This window comes from Schistocerca piceifrons, chromosome 5 (assembly GCF_021461385.2).
Source record: "Schistocerca piceifrons isolate TAMUIC-IGC-003096 chromosome 5, iqSchPice1.1, whole genome shotgun sequence".
NCBI classification, from domain to species: domain Eukaryota; kingdom Metazoa; phylum Arthropoda; class Insecta; order Orthoptera; family Acrididae; genus Schistocerca; species Schistocerca piceifrons.
The window spans coordinates 196,816,840-196,829,506 of NC_060142.1; the positions used below are offsets into that span (position 1 = coordinate 196,816,840).

The 12,667-nt window shown below is 46.3% G+C and overlaps 1 non-coding gene across 1 annotated transcript; it reads left to right on the forward strand.

The window, feature by feature from the left end:
• Positions 1-978: 978 nt before the first annotated feature.
• On the forward strand, positions 979-1,053 carry Trnas-cga. Its single transcript has one exon. It is a non-coding gene; the product is annotated as a tRNA-Ser (tRNA).
• The last annotated feature ends 11,614 nt before the right edge of the window (positions 1,054-12,667 follow it).

Below are 12,667 nucleotides of genomic sequence, written 5' to 3' on the forward strand. Positions count from 1 at the left end.
AGAGGTCAGTCCTTTGCTACAGTTAACCGGTTTATTATTCAGAAAGGTGTTAATGCAGTTGGAGGCCCTCGAAATCCTGCTCTTATTTACGTAATGGCACCTTGCTTTTGGAGAGCAGTTGTGATTTCAAGCCTCAGAACTGCTTCAGCTTCGCTCCTCCACGGCCATCCTGTCCATATCAAGGTCCACCGAACGTCTGGTGTTATTTCCACTAGGTTACTTGACGGTCTGACAGAAGGAGAAATCCAAACACTTCTCTGATCAAGGCATCGTTGAAGTCCATCAGGGAACGAAAAACGTTGATGCAACCTTAGTGCCTACACACACTACTTTTTCCTCACATTTGAAAGAGTAGTGCCTCCATCAGAGATCAAAGCAGTTTACGAAGCCCAATTCTACATTTCTAACATGCGCTGCCGCCATTGCCATTGTCACAACCACACTGAAATGTCCTACTGAAACACAGCCAGATGTGTTACTTATGATACGGATGGTCACGAGGGTAACTGTTCACCTCCTTCTCTCCACTGTATCAACTGCAGTGGCTACGCGCTGGATTAACCGAGCGGTCTAAGGCGCTGCAGTCCTGGACTGTGCGGCTGGACCAGGCGGAGGTTCGAGTCCTCCCTCGGGCATGGCTGTGTGTGAAACTTCCTGGCAGATTAAAACTGTGTGCCCGACTGAGACTCGAACTCGGGACCTTTGCCTTTCGCGAAAGGCAAAGGTCCCGAGTTCGAGTCTCGGTCGGGCACACAGTTTTAATCAGCCAGGAAGTTTCATATCAGCGCACACTCCGCTGCAGAGTGAAAATCTCATTCTGGAAACATCCCACAGGCTGTGGCTAAGCCATGTCTCCGCAATATCCTTTCTTTCAGGAGTGCTAGTTCTGCAAGGTTCGCAGGAGAGCTTCTGTAAAGTTTGGAAGGTAGGAGACGAGGTACTGGCAGAAGTAAAGCTGTGAGTACCGGGCCTGAGTCGTGCTTCGGTAGCTCAGTTGGTAGAGCGCTTGCCCGCGAAAGGCAAAGGTCCCGAGTTCGAGTCTCGGTCGGGCACTCAGTTTTAATCTGCCAGGAAGTTTCATATCAGCGCACACTCCGCTGCAGAGTGAAAATCTCATTCTGGATGGCTGTGTGTGTTTGTCCTTAGGATAATTTAGGTTAAGTAGTGTGTAAGCTTAGTGACTGATGACCTTAGCAATTAAGTCCCATAAGATTTCACACACATTTTTTTTTGCACTGGCTACCATGCAGCCTTTTCCCGAGGATATCCTATGTATCTCGTTGAATGGGCCGTCCAGGAGACCTGGGTGAAAGAAAAGAGCGCCTTACCCAGTCTCTCGTAAGTTTTTGGCTGATCGAAAGCCCTGATGTTTAAAGTCTGGCACATATTGTACTAAAATTACCAAATATGCAGCAACCAGTTGCAAAATCATGTTTTATTTATTCACTTTCGCAAATCGATTTCAACTGATTAACAGATATTATCGGTGCTACAAAAACAAGAATAAAAATTTGTAGCACAGATTATGGCTGTTAATCAGTTGAAATTGATTTGCAAAAATGAATAAATAAAACATTATTTTGCGACTGGTTGCTGCATATTTGGTAATTTTATGGTTTACGGTTGCTGGACGACTTGGGAACGACATGCAGCCCACCATTCACATATTATACTGTTCTTGCTGTAACTCGCTCCATGACCACCTATAGCTTCAGGTATCTTACTACAAAAATGATTATTCTCAACAAACCACAATGACATTGGTACTTTATATTTCCTATCTGGAACATGAGCAGGAAAGGAGGTGGCCACGCAGACATGCGACCTCAAATTCAGCACCGCAGTTGTAAAGTCACTCAGTATCACCGTGATATCCCTACCACAAATGAAAATTGCGTCCTCGTGAGTGCTTTAACCTCTCGCATGTATTTCTGGTAGCTTTGGCCTTTCCCCCAAGGATGGCATTCTACTCAGTGGGAAGTCCCACTGCTCACCCATCATGACCATCTCACTGAGCGGCTGGCTGCAAGCTGTGGCAGTCCGCATTTCCCTTGCCCGCTTCACCTTTTCGCTTTGTGGCGTCTACATTTTTCCGTTATTCTGTGTCACCAGGGCAGACTTCCTCCACTTTAGTGATCAACTCACTCACCTGTTTTGGCTGATCGGTGACACCATCCCCTTTTGGGATCTTCCAGAACTTATCTGAGGAATGCCCTCTAGGCTGATCTCCTCAATCTAGTCAACCTCCTCTGCCTTAACACTGGAGCAACCACGTTCCTTTTAGACTCCGCGGAAACTTATTCGCATTTGGACCTCTGATTCGACACTGCCCAGCTTGCCTGTCATCTCGAGTGGTTAGTTTCCTACTGATATGTACTCAAGCGACCATTTCCCATGTGCTATCTGTCTGCTGACTCCTAGCCTACCTACATGTAAACCCAATTGGCTGCAGTATAAGCGCCCTGGTGACCTCTGTCGAACAATATTTCCCAAGTGATGGCCAAGTAAAATACATTACAAACGTTATCCTTATCGCATCAGGATGTTTCATTCCTCGTACTTCATTTATACCGCGCCGTGTCCCGGTCTCTTGGGGAATTGAGGCGTGTTGTGACGTAATTAGCGCTTGGAGACGTGTTCTCCACGATTTTAATCGTCGTCCTAAGATGGCGAACTGTATTCGTTATAAACAGCTGCCTGCGCAGTGCCACCGAATTGTTCAGTATAGAAAAAAAAGGTAGCTGGATTTCATTTACTAGTTCTTCTGACACGTCCGCTACCTGTTCCGTCATGTGGGCCACCCTCCAATGGTTCTCTGGGATCAGCTTCCATTTCTCAGCTTCCAGCCTGTCCATAGCAGATGATGTCACTGTGGACCCCATAGCTATCTCCAACGCCTTAGGCCGCTATTTTGTGGAGATTTCGAGCTCCATCCACTATCATCCTGCCGTTCTCCGCTAGAAACGAGTGGAGGATACTGAGGTGATACCCTTCTTCTCTCAGAGTCGTGACTGCTATAATGCCGCCTTTACTGTGACGGATCATTCACTTCCTTCCAATCTTCCTCCCCAGCGTCGGAAAATGTCGACGTCCAGATGTTGCATCACCTTTCTCTTGCTGATAAGCTATTTCTCCTTCATACGTACAGTGGCATCTGGGCATATGGCACGTTTCCCAGATGCTATCTTGAAGCCGATGTGCAGGGAGGAGACCCCCAAGAGGGATCATTGCCGACAAAATTTTATTTAAATAAATTTTCAATGCATAATGTTCGGCCGTAGAAGGCGTGGGCATACTGTGGTGGAAGGTGCTGGCCGGAAGACCATGGTCGGCACATTCCTGCCACGTGCTCCTCGGTCAGACTCAAGTCCCACGGGTTGGTTGCGCTGACGGGGGCACGCTACTAGCAAGGCGCGTTGGCGGAATCAATCCTCCAATCAGAGACTAATCGTGTGATCACGTGGGGACGCGGCCGAGAGCGGCGAGGGCGGCTTGGAAACAGCTCCGCGCTCTCTTAGCTTCTGACCTCGGCCCCGAGTAGTCGCTCCTCTAGTCTCTGCCTCTCTGATGAGCAGACGGCAACCCCTCTTGGGGCTGCTCAGCCCTACGTAGGCACCACTGTACCATCATTACAAGAATAAACTGGGTCCATTCCACTCAATTAATTTTCATTTTACAACGCCCTCCGCTCCTGACTTCTATCCTGACGAACAAATGGTGTCAGAAGTGGGATGCGACCCACCTTACGGTTGTAAAATCAACTTATCAGTTGAGTATGAGTACTATGAAGGGGCCGAGTTTGAGCAATTAAGGGAAACTAGACCGAACGTGGCGAGGCTGCAGCGCGCCATGCGCGTGCCAGCCGGTCGCCTGCGTTGCAGAATGTGCGTGGCCGCGCACTAGCGCGCCACAAGCGTGACGCAGTTCGCCGCCGGACGCGAGCCGAGGAGGGTCCGCGATGCAGTCACGCTCGCCGCCGCCGCCGCCGCCGCCGCCGCCGCCGCTGTCCGTAGCTGCCACGGGCCACCGCCTGCGCCAGGGTCCGGGGTGCGGCCCTCGCGCCGCCCCGCCGTCGCAGCTGTCCATGCTGTCGCCCGCCGCCTGCTGCGCCCACGCGTGATCAACGCGCCTGCCGCCGCTCGTCGACACCGCCGCCGTCCGTCGTCTGCACGCCACCAAATAATGTAAGTCGCTAGCGACGCTACGGTGGTGTAGATGCCCATACTATTGTAACATGCCGATCACCAGGCAGCAATCGGAGGCAGGAGCAGCCGGAGCGGACGAAGATCCCCTCTTGGCGCTGCAGTCCCAGTTAAATCAACTAATTCTAACTAACGCGGAGCTTAAGCAACAGATAGATGATCTTAAAATGGCTTCTCCGCAATCTAGTGTTGCTAAGCCAGTGCTAGTGGAAGAACAACTGAAGCAGGTGATTCCACCACTCACTAGTGCAGAATCACCTGTGGCAGTAGCCACCTCTACTTTGGTGCAGAGCTTCCCAGCAGTAGCGTTTATTCCGGCGTTCGCTGGAAAGCCGCACGAGGATATTCAAACGTTTGTCCAGAATATCCAGGACATCGGAAACCTTTGCGGTTGGCCAGATGAATTTCTCTTAAACGTGATGAAAATGAAACTCACCGGCGAAGCGCGGAACTACGTGCAGTCGGTCGAGAGCTTGAAAAATGCCCCTACCTTCCAGTCCCTTGCAACAGGGTTGATTGAAAGGTATACAGACAAACGTGGTACTAGTTACTATCGCGACCTGCTTTCCACCCTCAAGCAAAAAGCGGGTGAAGATTTAGAAGCATTCGCGGACAGGATTCGAAGCGTTGCATGCCACACGTACGCACTAAGTGCCAGTTCTGCTCGTAACGAAGTTCTGTTGGAAGAATCAGAATGTCGTGCGATAGACGTGTTTATTCGTGGCATAAACCCTCAAATAGGGGGCGAAATCAAGGTAGCTTCCCCCCGCACCTTACACGAAGCCGTGCGATTAGCACTCTTGAGAGAGGAGGCGAGCCGATTTGTGGCCGTCTCCGCGCGGCAAAGTGAGCCCCGACGTGTCTTTTCGAACGATACTAAGTGTGGGCGCTGTAATAGACAAGGACATGTGGCAGAGCAATGTCGCGTGCCATATTGTCATCAGTGCAGGAACATGGGCCACCAAAGCGTGCATTGTCCAAATAGTAGGCCACAACCGCCTGCAAATTCCAGGCGAAATGCAAACCAACCACAGAATTCGGGAAACGGCCGCGGGGCAGGAAGTGCCACCCCTCCCGGTCCCCGTTAAAAATAGTGACCCCCCTAGTTGATAAGGGAATCACGCAGGTGGCAAGCGTGGTTGTCGATGGTGTTAGAGGCCGCAAACCAATACGCGTGCTAATTGACACAGGCGCACAGATCAGCTTGGCATTTTTATCGAAGAGAGATAAAAGAACATTGCAACCGCCGCGGTACCATATCAGTGGTATTGGTCCCGGCATAGTGAAACCTGATGGCAGCTGTTGCGTTGAGTTCACGTTGGACTCAACAGAATATGCTTTTACGATGGAGGTTGTACGAAACAGGCGCACGGATTACGACATCATCCTAGGAAGTGACTTTCTGCGTCATTTCCAGGGGGTTATTGACTATAGGTTAAATACCGTCCAATTCGGCGACAACGTGCACCGTTTTGGACGTGACTGCACGTTGCGGGCGAGCGGAGCTGGGAAAAAAGGATCCGTTTCCCAAGTTTCGGAGTCTCCCGTAACGATGCTAAAAGCCGATAATCCCGTGGAGATACCAGAAGGCACAGGAAAGATCCTTTGGGTGCCTGTCGGGATACGTGAATCCGAAGAGGTTCATTTCTTGGTAGATCCACTCTGCCAGAATGAAACTCTTGACCAGATGCAGGTCCACGTAAAACGTAGCCTGTGCAAAGCACAGCAAGTACAGAAAGAAAATTGCGTACCCGTGTGTTTAGACAATTTTAGTCACAAGCAAGCTTTCATACCGCGTGGTACAGTATTAGCCAGCTTACAGGTTATCCCAGAAGATGAGTTGTCAAAGAGAACCCCTTCTCTGAAAAAGAAAAAGACTGCTGCCGCCTCTCAACACCTTTTGACAATCACGTCACATCTGACAGATAAGTTTAAAGCTAAGCTTAGTCACCTCCCATTGCATGAACAAAAGCTAATAAATGAAGTATTGAATGAGTATTCATGGTTGTTTGAAGACAGGAAATATTTACCAGCAACAGATTTAATCCAACATGAGATTCCAACCGGAAATGCTAGGCCAATAGCTCAAAAAGGGTACCGAATTCCCTACCATCTTCAGTCAGTGGTAGAGGAAACTATACAACAGCAACTAGAAGCAGGAATAATACAACCCTCTTCTAGTGCGTGGTCTAGCCCAATTGTAGTCGTTCCAAAGAAATCTATAGACGGAGAAAAATCCTATCGCCTCTGTGTAGACATGCGAGCAGTAAACAAAGTTACTACTCCAGATCATTATCCATTACCCCGGATCGATGAAACACTCGATCGTCTGGGCAATTGCCGGTACTTCACGACATTAGACATGCGCAGTGGGTATCATCAAATTCCAATTGCTCCTGAAGATCGAGCTAAGACAGCTTTTGTAGTTCCTGGCGGCTTATATGAATTCTTAAGGATGCCTTTCGGGCTTCGCAACGCACCAGCAACCTTTCAGCGATTTGCAGATCTGCTATTACGTGGGTTGAAACCTACTATGTGCCTTGTGTATCTTGATGATATAATTATATTTTCAAAATCCATTGCTGAACATGCTGAACATCTACGCAGTGTACTGTTGCGCTTGCAAAATGCTAATTTAAGCTTAAAATTAGAAAAATGTTCTTTTGCTCAATCACAAGTGCAGTATTTAGGTCATGTCATCAGTTCCAGCGGAGTCAAACCAGATCCACGATTAACTGAAGCAGTAGACACTTTTTCTATTCCAACAAATTTAAAGGAATTACAATCCTTCCTTGGCCTTGCAAATTATTACCGCCGTTTTGTTAAAGATTATGCTACTATTACCAAACCACTTACTAAATTGTTGAAAAAGGATACTCCTTTTGTTTGGACGGATGAATGTTCGACCGCCTTTCAAACAGTGAAAACTATTTTAACTAGTTCACCTCTACTTGTTTACCCAGACTTCGCTGAACCTTTTATTTTATCTTGTGACGCATCTGATTTTGCTGTAGGATGTGTCCTAAGCCAAGTGCAAGATGGTGAGGAAAAACCCGTTGGGTATGCCTCTCGTCAACTGAATAAAGCAGAAACTAATTACAGTACTACAGAAAAGGAATTGCTTGCCCTTCTTTTTGGAATTAATTATTTTAGATGTTACCTCTATGGTCGCAAATTTACAGTTCTTACCGATCACTCTGCTCTGCAGTGGTTATTGAATCTTAAAGACCCTAGCAGCAAACTTATGCGCTGGGCCATGAAACTGTCAGAATATGATTTTGAAGTTCGGCACAAGCCTGGTCGGTTGCATCAAAATGCTGATGCGTTAAGTAGAAAAGTGCGTGTCATCGAATCAGATGAGGTATCAATTGAAGAGTTAAAAGAAGCACAGCAGGTGGACGTTCAATGTCAAAGATACGCCACCTTCCCAGAATTTGAAGTAATAGACGACCTTTTGTATCGCAGAACTCCACATGGGAATCGTTTGGTAATACCGGAATGCTTGCAGCAACGTATAATACGGCAATGCCATGATACCATCCAAGCATGTCACAGCGGAAAACGCGCTACAAACGCTCGAATTGCGACACGTTATTGGTGGCAATACCGACAACGTGATGTGGACAGGTATGTAAGATCTTGCCTGCCGTGTGCACAACGAGCACAAAATAGGCATCCGCGAGTGCCGCTGCAAACACTTCCTCAGGCATCTTCACCCTTCGAAATTCTTGCTTTAGATTTCCAAGGTCCTTTTCCACAGTCGCAACAAGGTAACAAATACATTTTGTCTGTTATTGATCACTTTTCACGTTATCTAATTTTGGTTCCCCTCCCCGACATGACAGCTGAAACTGTGGCGAGAGAGTTTGTAAATCGTGTGATACTGCCTTTTGGAAGTCCTGATGCCATTTTAACGGATCAAGGAACCAATTTCATGTCTGCTTTATTTGTACAAGTTTGTAAATTATTAAGAATCAAAAAATGGCGTACAACTCCCTTCCATCCTAAAGCCAACGGTCGCGTTGAACGCGTACACCGTACAATTTGTAAAATGTTATCCTATTATGTTGCAAAAACGCACGCTGATTGGGACAGATATGAACCGTATATTTCTTCTGCATACAACACCCGAATACATGAATCCACAGGGTATACCCCTTACGAAGCTGTGTTTGGACGGCCGATGAATTCGCCGTTCGAAATAGACAAACTACCTCAAGGTGTAGAAATAAAGGAAGTAAAAGGTTTAGCCCGCCGGCTAAAAGCGATCTGGTATAAGGTAAAGAGGAATAATATCAAAGCTACTAATAAACTGTTGCACAGGCAGAACAAAAATGCTGTTTTACCGACTTATCAGACAGGTGATTTAGTGTTACTACGAAACCCGGCAATCAAAAAGGGACGAACTAAAAAGTTCTCTCCCCGCTTTGAAGGCCCGTATCGGATTGTACGGTTGACCTCACCAGTCAATGCAGAACTGCAATTAACCGATCGTACGGTGATAGTGCACTTTGACCGCCTGCAACCTTACCACGGTAGGGCTGTGTCACCACAACAGGTCGCAGCCCCCGATCCGCCTGTGTCACCTCCACCTCAAGTAGAACAAAAACGAAATAAAAAACGGAGGAGATTACCTCCACAGGGTTGTAGATACCCTCTGCGGAATCGACACCCTTATGGGTTGAGGTCGCGTGATTAATCACGCCTAGTTAGAGTTTTATGATATGTTCTATTGCAGCTTAGTTTAAGTCATTTTCTCCAGGGACTTGGAAGCAAGATGTGCCTGGCCACCACGGAGTTCCCAGCCATTCTCAATTGTCAGTTTCCAGTCCTGTCATGTATTTTTGCTCATTTTTATATGTATGATTATGTTTTATGTTTTGCAAGCAATGCCACGCATTAGACGTCACGCAACTGACTTGCTTCAAATGCAACCATTACACTTGGTGTTGGCAGAACCGCGGCTGCTAACTCCGAATAATATTCTTCAATGTCCTCTATTGCCATCTATTTGGCAAACCAGTACATGTGGAGTATTTTTACTCCGAGCTTTTCTTAATACTTGTTACGTTGACGTCTAGTGTATTGTACTATATGTCCTAGTTCTGTATTTGCTGCAGCTAATCGTAAGTAATCGGAACAGATAAAGCCAGGACTTGAAATGCATACGCCTCGTACGCTTTGTTTACGGGACCAGCTGTTGGCGGGGCATAACATCAGCTGTCGCCTCCCCTCCTCTTCAGCGCTGTCCCTTCTCCACGCCAAGAACTGGCCAGCGGCCATCATTCCTTCTCAGCCAGTAACAGCGCTCCGCGCGATGACGTATCTTATCACTACGTGCGCTGCCGCCTCCAGCGTCTCAACACGCGGAGCGTCCGAGTAGTTACAAAAACAAATCGCAAATTACTGCCCTATCCTCTGTGTATGACAGACTACAATGCACTTACCATCAGTTTATATAACTAACAGCCTTTTTTTTTAAAAAAAAAAAAAACTCTTATGCTAGATAATTAGCAATTTCTAATTCATCGTTATTTCTGGTACACGCTAAGCGCGTGATATTTGTCGCTGCAGTAGCGGCCGGTCTCTCGCGGCTACACGCCTTCTCACATAACCGCTGACGTGCCGTTGCCTACTCCGCACCTACGCGTGCGCTGCGCTCTCGCTAACAGCTCCAAGCTCGTTTCTTTCATGCATCCGGAAGACTCGGCAAACAAAATTCATTCAAGCATCCCAATAAATCTTAACATAAATATTAAATAGATGTGATTCATTGTTTAAATTCTTTTTCTCGTTTTGTTTCACATTAGCTGGATAAATCACACGAAGTTCTTAACGATTTACATTATTCTGCATACCTTAGTCTGCCAATCCTATAAGTGAAGTTTCACTACTGCTTTGATTCATTGTATAAGCTACAAACTACAGCCCTAACCCTCTTACACATCGAACTATGATGACATTTAACGTTATCTGCCTTGGACAAGGCCAGATATGGGCAAACCAATGCAATGCCACGGGTTTTTCACGCTACTGACGAGGCACAAACGACCAATCGTCCGGGCTGCCGTATATCGGTGGACGATTGTTCCTTGGTTGCTACGCAGTTATTTTTGCCCTCCCCATTTATTTTACTCTACCGCCGTGGTCATTGTTCTATCCTGTTTTCCTTCTTCTGTCGATGAGGAGGCCCCTACAACATGTTAGGTACCCTCTTCCGACAGTACCGGTCTTTTAGTCTTACCACCATTTACACCGAGATATTGCTCTCCCTTGTTGCAGTCTTGCCCCAAAATATCGGCCAATGATCCATTGTGAGATACGTACTTTGCCTCTAATTAGCCGGTGATGTAAGCGCTACGGGAACTGTGCCTAGTTGTCCTTTCAGTTCAATTTGTTATCATCAGTTTTAAAACTAACACACACGCAGCCTAGCAGCCAGCCCCAAGTGGCCAGTGTTGCATGTTAATGTTGAGCGTTCCGACTACTTGCAGCATTATTATTATACATCATTGTGTTTTTATTTTCCTGTCAATATATGTCATTGTGTTTAATTATGTCATTATGCTAGCACTAGTGATTTATAGTTCATGATTTTCATTTTATGTAGTGTTATGTACTGCGCGCTCAAAAAGTGACGCTATTTATGCATGTATGCTATTCTAGCTTCAGAGCTATTTTTATTGCTTGAACAGTCGACATTTCCCTAGTACAGCAGGTCGCTAATAACGCCGCTGATACTTTTATTACATGTATCGCAGGAAACCCATGTGCCTACACTAATTCTTATTAAGTCAGACGGACGCCCTTAGGCCCGCTTAACCACGGTATCGCAGATAGCTCCAATGCACTGCCTACCCCTCAATTATTAGACAGGTTGCCTTAGCACTGTCCGCAGGTTGCCCCATTGCCCTGCAAATTATATAATCATCAGTCCAAGTCTGCAGATTGCACTAATGGCCTGCTGAACTTAATAGTCGAGTCACTCGCAGGTAGCTCATACGCACTGCGAACTTGTACTTACACGTCACCGAATCCTAGGCTCCTCGGTTGACCACAAAACAATTCATACATCAATTACCGTGAGACAATTTGCACTCACACTACGCCTTTGGCACTCAACTACAAATGAACTGAGCCCCAGACGCTCTTTTATTACATTTTATACAACGCCACCTTCTTCTAGATGGCAATTCCATTGCAAAATCATCGGATTCTGCCAAAGATTCAGATACCGTTCCCCAGATGGCAGCCTTTTCCGTTGCTGAACGGATTAGTTGCTTTTCACCATCTGACAGTGCAAACTGCACTTGTAAGAACAATGTTGTTACATACACACACTGTCGGATTTTACTGACGTAGTCCCTTATGCACTTCGTCAACCGACTAAAAAAAAAAAAAGAAAAAAACAACTTCCCCTGACGGATTTCGTATCCGATTCGGAAGTTTATGTTCGGGAAATATTCCCTTTATTTTATTTCTTGTCAATTATTATTACTTCAATGTCATGTTTTATTGTTATCAATTTATAGTTATGATTAATGTTAGTACACTTTATGGTTATACGTTATTTTTGTGTTATATTCGGTATTCCCTTTTAACTTTCATTGTTTCTGGACTGGAAGTATCTCTGATAGCACCTATTGGCCTTCAATTCGTATCCGCCATCAGCTACCATTAGTCACACATTTACACAACACTTCATACGCCCAATAACAACTTACAACACACTCACACTGTTCATATCCACACTACCTTGGTGTAACTCGTTGATGTTACCAGACCTCTATTGTCATATACTAAGTACATGAACAAGACTTTTATGGTTCATGCCCTCCGCTCTTCGGAAGGGGAAAGGGAAGCACGTACGTATGTACGCTATGTTCAGTAGCAGTTTCTTTTAATCAACGACGTAATCAATTTACCTGTTGAACACTTAAGTTGTTCTGTTAAAATGGAATCAAACGTCTTTGTGACATCAGCTACTCGTTTATTATTGCTTTGCAATAAACTGTTACTTTTAAGTTGCACTTACAATGTCTTAGTCTCGGACGCAGAGCCACTAGCGCTCTCCGACGCTGTTACCTGAGCTCAGCACTCTGCCGGCTCAGCGCTGATAAGCTGCGCTGCGCCGCCTCCACTGCTTCACACCCAGCCTCTGTATTCACGAGCAACAGACTCGCTCTCGCTAACATTCATTTCCGACTTCTATTGGCCACTTCTGTAAGTAAAGATCCTTTGATTATTGAGTTAACTTAAGTTGTCCTACCCTCATTCGGGTTTTCTACAGCTGAAAAACCACCCAATATTATTTCTGAAATTTATGAAGCACTTCACCTGTCTCGCCGTGTCGAGCCTTAGCGGGATGGGTGCCCCTGCGTAGTGGCCAATGCGTGGGAGGTGCCTAGGCTGTGCAGGTTCACACCGCGATCACAGGATTCCATCTCATTTTATTCATTTAAAAA